This window comes from Carcharhinus amblyrhynchos, chromosome 25 (assembly GCF_965287045.1).
Source record: "Carcharhinus amblyrhynchos chromosome 25, sCarAmb.v2.hapA, whole genome shotgun sequence".
Taxonomy (NCBI): domain Eukaryota; kingdom Metazoa; phylum Chordata; class Chondrichthyes; order Carcharhiniformes; family Carcharhinidae; genus Carcharhinus; species Carcharhinus amblyrhynchos.
Genome location: NC_137348.1, coordinates 3,411,379 through 3,423,062, shown reverse-complemented (window position 1 = coordinate 3,423,062; position 11,684 = coordinate 3,411,379). Strand labels below are relative to the sequence as shown.

The window sequence follows — 11,684 nt, the reverse complement described above, 5'->3', positions numbered from 1 at the left end:
GAAGTCACTGTAAAAATCCCTCAGCTGCCACACTCAGGCACTTGTTTGGGTACACTGAGGGAGAATATAGCACAGCCAATGCACCTAACCAGCATGTCTTTTGGACTGTGGGAGGAAACCCACGCAGACACAGGGAGAACATACAGACTCTGCACAGACCCAAGCTGGGAGTTGAACCTGGGTCCCTGATGCTACACTGTGCCACTGTGCCACCCTGTACACTCATAGCTAGGGTATAGAGAAAGGTCAACTTAATACAATTTTCACTGTAACTTCATTGCAGTGTTGATGTAAGTCTCTACCCCACCTCGACCCCTTTGTTTTCATTCTATTTTGTTTAATTTTTACTATTTTCTACCTTTTATTTCTTTATTGTCTTTCTTCATTTTTCTTCCATCTCCACTCTTTTCCCCTACTTTATCCCCCCTTCCCTTACTTTTTCTCCCCCTTCCCTTACTTCTTCTCCCCCTTTTCTAAATTTTACATCTTCCCATCCATTCCACCCCTCCCCCCAACATTATCATTTTAGCTTCTCTGCTGGTTGGCTATTCACACACTTTATTCTCTCTGTGGGCTGCCATTAGCAGTTTTTCCCCCTGGTTTCTGTGGCTATGACTCATCTTTCATTCCCTCCCCCTGCAGTATAAATATCTCCCATTTTCTATGTCTTTCAGCTTTGACAAAGGGTCATCTGGACTCGAAACATCAGCTCTCTTCTCTCCTTACAGACACTGCCCGACCTGCTGAGATTTTCCAGCATCTTCTCTTTTGCTTGATATAAGCCTACTTGTCACACTAATAAATAGACAAACTTTGAAGTAGATCCGTTCGAAAGGCTGATGGTAGCAGGAAAGAAGCTAAAATTGTGAATATTTGAAATATCTGGGTCCCAAAATTGGCATGTCTGCAAAATGTATTTCCCAGAATCTCCCAGGGTGGCACGGTAGCACAGTAGTTAGCATTGTGGCTTCACAGCTCCAGGGACCTGGGTTTGATTTCTGGCTTGGGTCGCTGTCGGTGCAGAGTTTGCATGTTCTCCCCGTGTCTGCATGGGTTTTCTCCAGGTGTTCTGGTTTCCTCCGACAGTCCAAAGATGTGTGGGTTAGGTTGATTGGCCATGATAAAATTGCCCCTCAGTGTCACGAGATGTGTAGGTTAGCGGGAGTAGTGGGTAAATATGTAGGGATATGGGAGTAGAGCCTGTGGTCAGTGCAGACTCGATGGGCCGAATGGCCACTTTCTGCGCTGTAGGGTTTCTGAGAATGGGTCAGAACTCTACCTGCTGATTGGCTTAAAATATGTCAATCACATTCCTATTGGCCAATAGGACTTCGTGTTCCCGCCCTAAGCTCGTGACGTCCGGTGAACCCGGCCTGCGCTCTCAGCCAAACCTGCTCAGGCCCAGTCCCCGCCCTCGGGCTTCTCCTATTGGACTGCTCTCGCCAGGTCCGGGCGAAGTCCGGCCATCCTATTGGCCAGCAGGGCTGTCAGTCAGGTCGGGGGGCTTCCGGTGAGCAGGTTGGGTTGCGGTGTGTCGGGGAGCAGTTGTCCTTTGAGGTGATGAAGAGCAAAGAGCGTTCGTTGCTGAGGCTGGTGAGTGAGTGCGGGACAATGGACAGAGTTAACAGTTTAACCATAAAATAACCCAAACTGATGAGAAAACAAATCTTATTTTCGTGTAGCAAATAAAGTAGAAGGGAGGTTAATCTAATTTTGGTCCTCCCACTGCCTGGTTACAAGCAGAGGGTTGACAAGGAGCAATAATAATAATAATATAGGTATTAAAATACAAGCCCCCTTGTATAATCAGAATTAAATCTTTCTGACTTGATGCGTGGGAGGACCACATTCTGACATGGGGGTGGGGGTGGGGTAAAATGGTGGCTGTCTTCACATGCTACTGATTGGTTGTTGCTGAGAGGCCTTGAGGGGTGGTTGACCAGTCAGTGTGGTGTTTGTTGGGTGGTATGCTTGAATTATTGCACCCCTCCCCTTCTGTAATCCGTCCCCTTCCCCACCCTCCGTCCCCCTCCCCACCCTCCGTCCCCCTCCCCACCCTCCGTCCCCCTCCCCACCCTCCGTCCCCCTCCCCACCCTCTGTCCCCCTCCCCACCCCCGCCATCAGCCGGCAATTCCTTCTGCTTGCGATTGGCGACCAGGCCAACAGAATCATAGAGGTTTACAGCATGGAAGCATGCCCTTCGGCCCAACTTGTCCATGCCGGATCAGCCACTCAGAATCCAGACTGAATGTGATTTAGCGGTGAAAATAATCAACTTGGCACCGCTGAGTGGCTGAGGCGACTAGTATAGATGCACGTCCGAAAGATGTGCTGGTTAGGTGCATTGGCCGTGGTAAATTCTCCCTCAGTGTACCCAGAGTGTGGCGACTAGGGGATTTCCACATTAACTTCATTGCAGTGTTAATTAAGCTTACTTGTGACAATAATAAATAAAACTAAAAAAATTAAACTTGAGGCTAGGAGGCAGCTAGATAAATACATGAGGGAGAAAGGATGTACTGACAAGTGTTTGATAAAGTGGGTGGCATGTTGGCACAGTGGCCCCTTCACAGTGCCAGGGGCCTTAATTTGATTTTGACCTTGGGTCATTGTCTCTGTGGAGTCTGCATTTTCTCCCAGTGTCTACGTGAGTACTCAGTTTTCCTCCTATGTTCCAAAGACGTGCGGTTAGGTTGATTGGACATGGTACGTTGCCTCTTCGTGCCAGATTATGGGGGCAGGGTGACAGGATAAATATGTGGAATTACAAGGATGGGGCCTGGTGGTATTGTTATCGATTTAAGCTTGATGCACCAAATGGCCTCTCCTGCACTGTATGGATTCATAGAATCATAGAATTCCACGATTCTAGTAAGAATATAAGAAATAGGAGCAGGAGTAGGCCATCTAGCCCTTCGAGCCTGCCCCGCCATTCAATAAGATCATGGCTGATCTGAAGTGGATCGCTTCCACTTTCCTGCTTTCTCCCCATAACCCTTAATTCCCTTGTCTATCAAAAACCTATCTACCCGTGATTTAAATATATTCAGCGAGGTAGCCTGCATCATAGTCTATGAAAGAAGAGTGGGATTTTGATTTGATTTATTATTGACACATGTATTAGTACACAGTGAGAAGTATTGTTTTGTGCACACTATAAAGACAAAGCATACCGTTCATAGAGAAGGAAAGGAGAGAGTGCAGAATGTAATGTTACAGTCATAGCTAGGATGTAGAGAAAGATCAACTTAATGCAACATAGATCCATTCAAAAGTCTGATAGCGGCTGGGAAGAAACTGTTCTTGAGTTGGTTGGCACGTTACCTCAAACGTTTGTATCTTTTTCCCACGGAAGAAGGTGGAAGAGGGTGTGCATGGTTCTTAATTATGCTGGCTGCTTTCTTGAGGCAGCGGGAAGTGCATACAGTGTCATCAGACGGGAGGCTGGTTTGTGTGAAGGACTGGGCTGGATTGTGAGGAGTCTTGTGTGGAGCATAAACACCAAAGTTGGCTTGTTGGGCTGAATGGCTTGTTTCCTTCTGCAACTTATGTAATTCCTTGGATCTGTACCCCTATCTCCAGTATCACTTGGGTATCCTATTACTTTATTTGCTGGTTTGTGAGGGATATCAGTGCCAGTAAATGAAACACTTTTTCATTCAGTGCATCTATTGTCAGCAGGCCAGATGTAGTATGGTGATCTTATGAGAAAGAATGTTTAGTTACGTACTACACAGTATTTGCAACACAGGATCATTTTTATTGCCTTCCAATCCCTCAGGGTGTTGTTAATTACCTTCCTGCTATTGATTTGTTTTGGGCACGAGTGCCACTGTTATTTTCTAATTGTAGGAATATCCCAGAAAAAGCAAATTGACAAATACTTGTGTTGATTGAAGGAGAAATGTTGGATCTGCTCTGGGATCTTTTATGCTCACCTGTTCAGACCTTGGTTCGATGTCTCAGTACCTCAGACAATGTAGCATTTCCTCTGTACCTTGTCAGTCAGGCGCAGATGCTCAAGTCCCTGGAGCGAGACTTGAACCCGTAATATGCTACCACTGAACAAAGGAGGAAGGAATTGAACATTCTTTATTTTTCCAAATCAAATAATAGGCAGATGAACCTTACGAGTTTCAGCACAGGTATAATCCATTATGTCCATGCTGACTCTTTGTTAGTGTAATCCTGAACTAATCCCATTGCTTTTTCTCTCTCCTCCAAGATTTGTATTTTTCTCTGCATCAAGCATTTGCTCAGATTCTCTCTTAATAGATTCCAATGTCTCTGCCTCAGCCAACTTTGTGACAAAATACTCAGCCACTCACTGCGTAAAAAAATCCACCTCACCTCACTCCTCTTTCTTGTTGACAATTTTAAGAATGAGCTTTTGTTTTCAAATTTTTATTCCATCCCAAAAATCAAATTCAATCCAATCCAAAATCATGGACCCCATATGAGGGGACAAACACGATCCAAGCTAACAGGATGAGGCATTGCACCCGATTACGGGCTGGATCTGATGTTTCATTTTAGCTAAACGGCTGAGGTGGCTTTGAAAAATTGCATCAGGTAAAGCTTTAGTTTAACCTTAGTGGCTAACCTGATCCTTTACTCTACCCTAAGCTGGACAAACCACCATCGCAGGCGTTAGCGCACACACCAGTGCAATGGGCTAGCCTCATGACCTGCTGGATCATGGTTTCACGCATGCCTGGTATTTTAAAAATCACAGTCTTCCCAACCAAATAAAGTACTCTTCCCTAATTCACTTCTCCAGAATTCTTCCTACTATTGAGCCCTCTCTTTAAACTCTGCCCTAACAATTCCTACTCTGGTACAAACAATCCTGCTATCTCCAGTTCCTCCTCATAACTATAATGAGTCATATTTTCCTCACTCCGTGGCTTTAATTACCTTTCTATAATAAAGTATACAAAATTCCACACAATATTCTAACTGGCATACCAGTTGTTTAATGCAAGTTGATCATTAGTTTTTAACTGCACTACTCTATGCCCTTTTTTGACAACTACTTGATTAGGGTGGGAATAGAAGGCTATGGTCCCTGGAAAGGTAGGGGGTTTTGGTTCAGTCAGGCAGCATAGCCGGGGCAGGCTTGGAGGGCCGAAGAACCTGTTCCTGTGCTGTAATTTTCTTTGCTCTTTTTTGTAAACTAAAATCCTGTCAGCCTTTTAATGGCTTTACCCACCTGTGTTTACACATTAGGGTATTCACTGTGTTTTAATTGCTTGCTCCCTTTATTCATGGATTATAGAACATAGAACAGTACAGCACAGAAACAGGCCCTTCGGCCCATGATGTTGTGCCAAGTTTGATGCCAAATTAAACTAATCCCTTCTGCCTGCCCTTGGTTCCTATTGCTCTACTTTTTGCATAGACTAGATGGGGAGGAAAGCTCCCATCTTTAGTCTGTGGGTCCATGCATAAAAGAAACTTCATTTCTTTTGTACCTTTTACAATTGTAGGACAATCCAAAGCCTGATAACAGCCAACAAGATACTTTAGATGTGTGGTCAAAGTTTTAGTATAGGGAAACATGGCAGACAATTTGTGCACAGCAAGACCTCACAAGCAGCAGTGGAATAGTGACCAGATGATCTGCTCTTGCGATTTTGGTTGAAGGATAAATATGGTTAAGTATGGATAAATGTTGACCAGGATACTGGGGAAAACTCTGCTGCTTTTCAAATATGCTCCACACAAACCCCCATTTCACCCTTTCACCATGTCTCTTCTACCTTGCGTTTAACACACTTTTCCTTAAATACATCTGTGCTATTTGCCTCAACCATTCCTTGTGGCAGTGGGTTCTGTGCTTTCCCACTCTCTGCTTAAACTAATTTCTCCTATGCTGTGCTCCTTATTGGATTTACGAATGATATTGGGGCAGTTTGATTGGTAATTTGGAGGTTGCAGGTTTTTGATTGGTGTTGGTTTTACTACAACTGTTGGATGTTTTGAGCTAATCAGCTTGGTTAACGGAACGGAAACTAGTTTAAAATGTGATGGCTGAATAGTGATGCTGTGGGCATTTTAACGTTTGGCCAGAGTGTTAAAAGACTTGTTAGCAAGTTTGAAGTTTAGGTCATTTATCAGTGTCAGAAGTAGGCTTACATTAACACTACAATGAAGTTACTGTGAAAAACCCCTAGTCGCCATACTCTGGTGCGTGTTCGGATACACTGAGGGAGAATTTAGCATGGCCAGTGCACCCAACCAGCACGACTTTCGCATTGTGGGAGGAAACCGGAGCATCTGGCGGAAATCCACGCAGACGTGGGGAGAATGTGCAAACTCCACACAGACGGTGATCCAAGCTGGGAATTGAACCTGGGACCCTGGCACTGTGCCGCCCAGTACAATATGTGACCCAAACTCAGCGTTTTGTCATGAAGCTGCTCCTAATGCCAGTATCGTCATTTCAGATGAGTTGGGCTGTTTGTACAAATATCCTGTAATCGTTGACAGTAGCTGAGATAGTGGCAGCGTATTGACAGGTACAAAGGAAAGTTTGCTTTCATGACCTCAGGACTTCCCAAAGTATTTGCAGCCAATTAAATGATTTTGAAGTGTGGTCACTGTTGCCGTAACAACTTGAGTTTATATTTACGTATTTCCCATGGTGCTTCTCAGGAGCTTGAGACAAAATTTGACACTGGACAACTTGAAGGGATTTTAAGATACATGATCAGATGCTAGATCAGTGAGAAGTGACTCCAGTGTGAGAGGTGCAGGAATTCAGTGCAGTAAGCAGTTTGCTGTAATGAATATATTGGGTTTGCCTGAGATGTTCATTTCAACAACACTTCAGCGATTCAATGTAAGATATATAGGGGTCTGCTCTGGAGCCAGTCATCCACCTTGACCAGACCTGTGCTGTATCTGGCAGAAAGATTTCTGACAGCCTCCTGCTGTCAGGGATAGGATTGCCAGTGTGTGGGACAGGGTGTGGACATCTGTCTCATCAGCCTGGACCAGGAGAAGGCGTTTGACAGAATATCACACACCTACATGATGGATGTATTGCCAGAATTAGATTTGGGGAGGGAGTCAGCAACTGGATCCAAGTGCTTTACGAACATCAGTAATGCAGTTTCAATTGCTGGATTGGAAAGAGAAAGCTTTCTGATCAAATCTGGAGTCAGGCAGGGCTGCCCCCTCTCTCCTGGCCTGTTTGTGTGTTGCATAAAATGCTTTGAGTCCTTCAGGAAGAATTTGGGTGTAAGTGGTATGATGATCCCAGACAACAGAGGCACTCTGGTCAAAACCTCCTTGTACGTGGATATCATCACTATCCTCTGCTCAGATCTGCTGCTGGTACGCAGACTGATCAATATCTACAACTGGTTCAAACTGGTCTTGGGTGCCAAGGTAAATCCTGTTATGAGCAAGACCATGTTATTTGGGAACCCAAAGATGTGCGGGCTAGGTGCATTGGTCATGCTAAATTGCCACTTAGTTACCTGGGATGTGTAGGTTAGAAGGATTAGTGGGCTAAGTATGTGCGGGGATAGGGTCTGGGTGGGTTTGTTGTGGATACTGACACGATGGGCCAAATAGCCTCCTTCTGCACTTTAGGGATTCTAAGATTCAATGAACTGGGCTGACTGATAACATGTCCTCAAGTCAGATGGCCTGGATATGGTTCAGAGGGATTAGGGCATGCATTAGAAGCTGGAAGGTGTGAGTAGCCACAGTGGAACACAAACTGGGTATGTGGGAACGACGCTCCTTCTCCATTGTGGGTTAAAACCTGATGATTAGGTATGAGGCATTCTCGATGTTGCCGTATATGATCCAGATCTGGCACATTCCTCACTCCAGTGTTGTGGCGAACACGTAAGCCATTTTCCACTTTATCTGGAGGCTGAAAATGGACTGTGTCCTCCAGGACCCAATGTACAAACCTCTTGAAAAACGTGCCCAACATTGCCCTAATTCTGATAGCCACTTTAGTGTGTGGCTGCATCAAGCTGTGCATTGTTTCTTGGTACACAACCACTAAGTGTCAGTACATGCTGAGGTTCTACCTTTCCCTGGTGTTGGAAGGGGATGGGTCTAGCCACTCTACCGTGGAACGCTTGAAGTCGTTGGACTGTGCAGCACCACCTGTCCCTTGTGAAAATTATTTTCACAGAAACACCTTTTACCACAAGTGCATCAGGCAACAGTCTGCCTGTAACATTCTAGAGGCCCTGCAGAAAAAGGTGATAGATCCTATTGGATGGTTCCCTGAACAGACTGTCAAAGTAATTCGGCAGAATGCCTCATCATCAGAACTTCCAAATACCCCATCAAGGCTTAGCTTGGCTAGTGGTGAGAAAGGCCCTCTCCATCAGGTCCTTCCAAGTCACCCCCGTCGACACATTGTCCTTGAGATGACTGGGGAAGAGACTGTTGTCTACCTCCTTGTGGAATGTGCCTTTACAAAGAAGGTGTGGAGAGAGATGAGGTGGTATTTGTCGAGGTTTAGAGCAGCTCTGTGATGCAGGATTCTATGCTGTATGGGCTGTTTCCGGGGATGGGGACTCTGCTGTATGGGCTGTTCCTAGGAACACACACTGAGACAAACACCAGCTGCTCCTGGAGGGTCATCAACTTGGTGAAAGACCCTCTTTGGTCTGTCTGAAATGTGTAGATCTTCCAGTGCAGAGTTGTCCTTGACTGACTGTTGCAGACTGACACATTCCAAAGTCCAGGACTATGTGCTGAGGGATGCACTAAAGCGTGGGGCAGCTGCTGCAGAGGGGCAATGGGGAAGGTCACCGTCCAAAGCCTTTCAGCATAGTGCACCGAGGGGAGGGGGATTGTATAGAACACTCTTGGGCTGTATGAGTCACATTGAATGTTTATGATGAATATCACAATTGTATGGAAGCACCTCAGAGTGCACCTTTGATGTGTGTGGAAAACTTGAATATTATTGCACTTTCTGAAACCATTTTGAAATGTTTACAATGTTCTTTCACCTATTTTATGAATAAATTATATTTTTACAAGTATCAGGTATATCAGAGTGTTAAAAAATAAGTTATACATAGAACAGTACAGCACAGTGATGGTCCTTCGACCCGCGGTGTTGTGCCAAGCATTGTCCGAAGCCAAGATCAAACTGTCCCATTCCCTATCATTCTGGTGTGCTCCATGTATCTATCCAATAATCACTTGAAAGTTCCTAAAGTGTCCAACTCCACTATCATGCAGGCAGTCCATTCCACATCCCAACCACTCGCTGAGTAAAGAACTTACCTCGGACATCCCCCCCCATGTCTGCCACCATTAACTTACAGTTAAGCCCCCTAGTAACAGCTACATCCACCGCAAGACATAGTCTCTGAACGTCCACTCTATCTTTCCCCTCATCATCTTATAAATTTCTATTAAGTCATCTCTCATCTTCCTCCACTCTAAAGAGAAAATCTCTAGCTCCCTCAACCTTTCCTCATAAGACCTACCCTCCAAACCAGGCAGCATCCTGGTAAATCTCCTCTGCACTCTTTCCAGTGCTTCCACATCCTTATAGTGAGATGATCAGAACTGCACACACTATTCCAAATGTGGTCTCACCAAGGTCCTGGACAGTTGCAGCATAACCCCATGGCTCTTAAACTCAAACCCCCATTAATAAACGCTAACACACTATAGGCCTTCTTCACGGCTCTATCCACTTGAGTGGCAACCTTCAGAGATCTGTGGGTATGAACCCCAAGATCTCTCTGTTCCTCCACATTCCTCAGAACCCTGCTGTTGACCCTGTAATCTGCATTCAAATTTGTCCTACCAAAATGAATCACCTCGCACTTATCAGGGTTAAACTCCATCTGCCACTTTTCAGCCCAGCTCTGCATCCTAACAATGTCTCTTTGCAGCCTACAATAGCCCTCCACCTCATCCACTACTCCACCAATCTTGGTGTCATCAGCAAATTTTCTGACCTACCCTTCAGCCCCCTCCTCCAAGTAATTGATAAAAATAACAGAGGACCCAACACTGATCCCTGTGGTACACCACTGATAACAGGTCTCCAGTCTGAAAATTTTCCATCCACCACCACCCTCTGTCTTCTACGAGACACAGTAAAAAGTCTGACAACACCAGGTTTTAGTCCAACCTATTTATTTGATAATATACTCACTAGCTTTCGGGGTTACCTCCTTCGTCAGGTGAATGGAGAGTTCTGGCCTCAGACAGAGCATATAAAGCACAGACAGTTTAGAGATTACTGATTAAAATGCGAATCCTTACACCTAACCTGCTGTTCAAGACCTGAAGTGGCTGATAATGTGAGTGGAAGGAGCACTGATCACAGTTTAAAGAGATGTGTATTGTCTCCAGACAGTACAGTAAGTGAGGTTTTGCAAACCCAGGCAAGTCATGGGGGTTACAGATAGTGCGACATGAACCCAAGATCCCTGTTGAGACCGTCCTCATGTGTGCGGAACTTGGCTATCAGTCTCTGCTCAGCGACTCTGCGCTGTCGTGTTCTACGAGACAGCCAGTTACTTATCTAATCAGACAAATTTCCCTCTATTCCATACCTCCTTACTTTCTTCATGAAATTGCCATGGGGAAGCTTATCAAACGCCTTATTAAAATACAGCAGTGTTGCATCTCAGTAATGTAGTATGCATCTCTAGGAAAAATGATTATGTTAATGGATGTACAGGCTTGGGGATCATCTGACTCTGTGAGAGCTTGGATTTTTTGCTATTTATAGCAATATTTAAATCTCTCGAGTAATTTCCTGGCATGTGGAACACTCCCAGCTATTGTTTGTTCATTAAAGCATCAGCAGTCAGTAGTTTGGTTCCCTGTAATTCTCTCCCTAAGCAAAAAATGTTACGGTGTGAGATGTTATCGCATGTCACTGGTTCCTACGTAACTGGCATCTAATTCCTTTCTGTCACGTTTGCTGGATTGTTTGACTCTTGCTTTCAAGATGCCTGGCAGACTTTTTATATATTTAACCATTTGAGGTTGTATAGTTCTGTATTCAACATACTTATGTGTCCTCTTTGGAAGGAAGCAAATCTAGGCTGACACCACAGCCACAAGCTGCCCCTTTGTCTCCTGCTGCAATCAATATTTTGACAAGTTATCCTTTTAATCTGATTTATAGCTTTGGGTAGGGCAGATACAGTAGCAACATCCGCAGCTGTTTACTGCACAGAATCAGGCTGGCCTGTTCATGTCTCTGTTGACTTTTTGCTACAGCAGCGATCCACCCAGCTCTGTTTCCCTTGTGTCATTCTTCAAATATTGATCCAACTTTAAAGGCTACTTGGTCTCGCTATCTATGCCATGTAACAAAGCATTCCACACTGTGACAACCCTCTGCGTGAAACTTGCATTTGTAAATTATTTTATGCTGTTCGTGGTTAGGATCTGGAATGCATTGTCTGAGGATGTACTGGAGGCAGGTTCAATTGGGGCGGAATGGTGGCACAGTGGTTAGCATTGCTGTTTCACAGCGCCAGGGTTGATTCCCGGCTTGGGTCACTGTGTGGAGTTTGCATGTTCTCCCCGTGTCTGAGTGGGTTTTCTCCAGATGCTCAGGTTTCCTCCCACAGTCCAAAGAAGTGCAGGTAAGGTGGATTGACCATGCTAAATTGCCCCTTAGCATCATTGGGACTGGATAGGGCCTGAGTGGGATTATGGT

The 11,684-nt window shown here is 45.0% G+C and overlaps 1 protein-coding gene across 1 annotated transcript in view; it reads left to right on the top strand.

Annotated features, from left to right (window-relative positions):
* The first annotated feature begins 1,508 nt into the window (after window positions 1-1,508).
* The window catches only part of miga2 (mitoguardin 2), a 65,149-nt gene continuing 54,973 nt past the window's right edge, over window positions 1,509-11,684 (top strand). The window contains exon 1 of the mRNA XM_080211756.1: window positions 1,509-1,593. The gene's annotated coding sequence lies outside the window, so the exon portion shown is untranslated. The remainder of the gene's footprint in view (window positions 1,594-11,684) is intronic.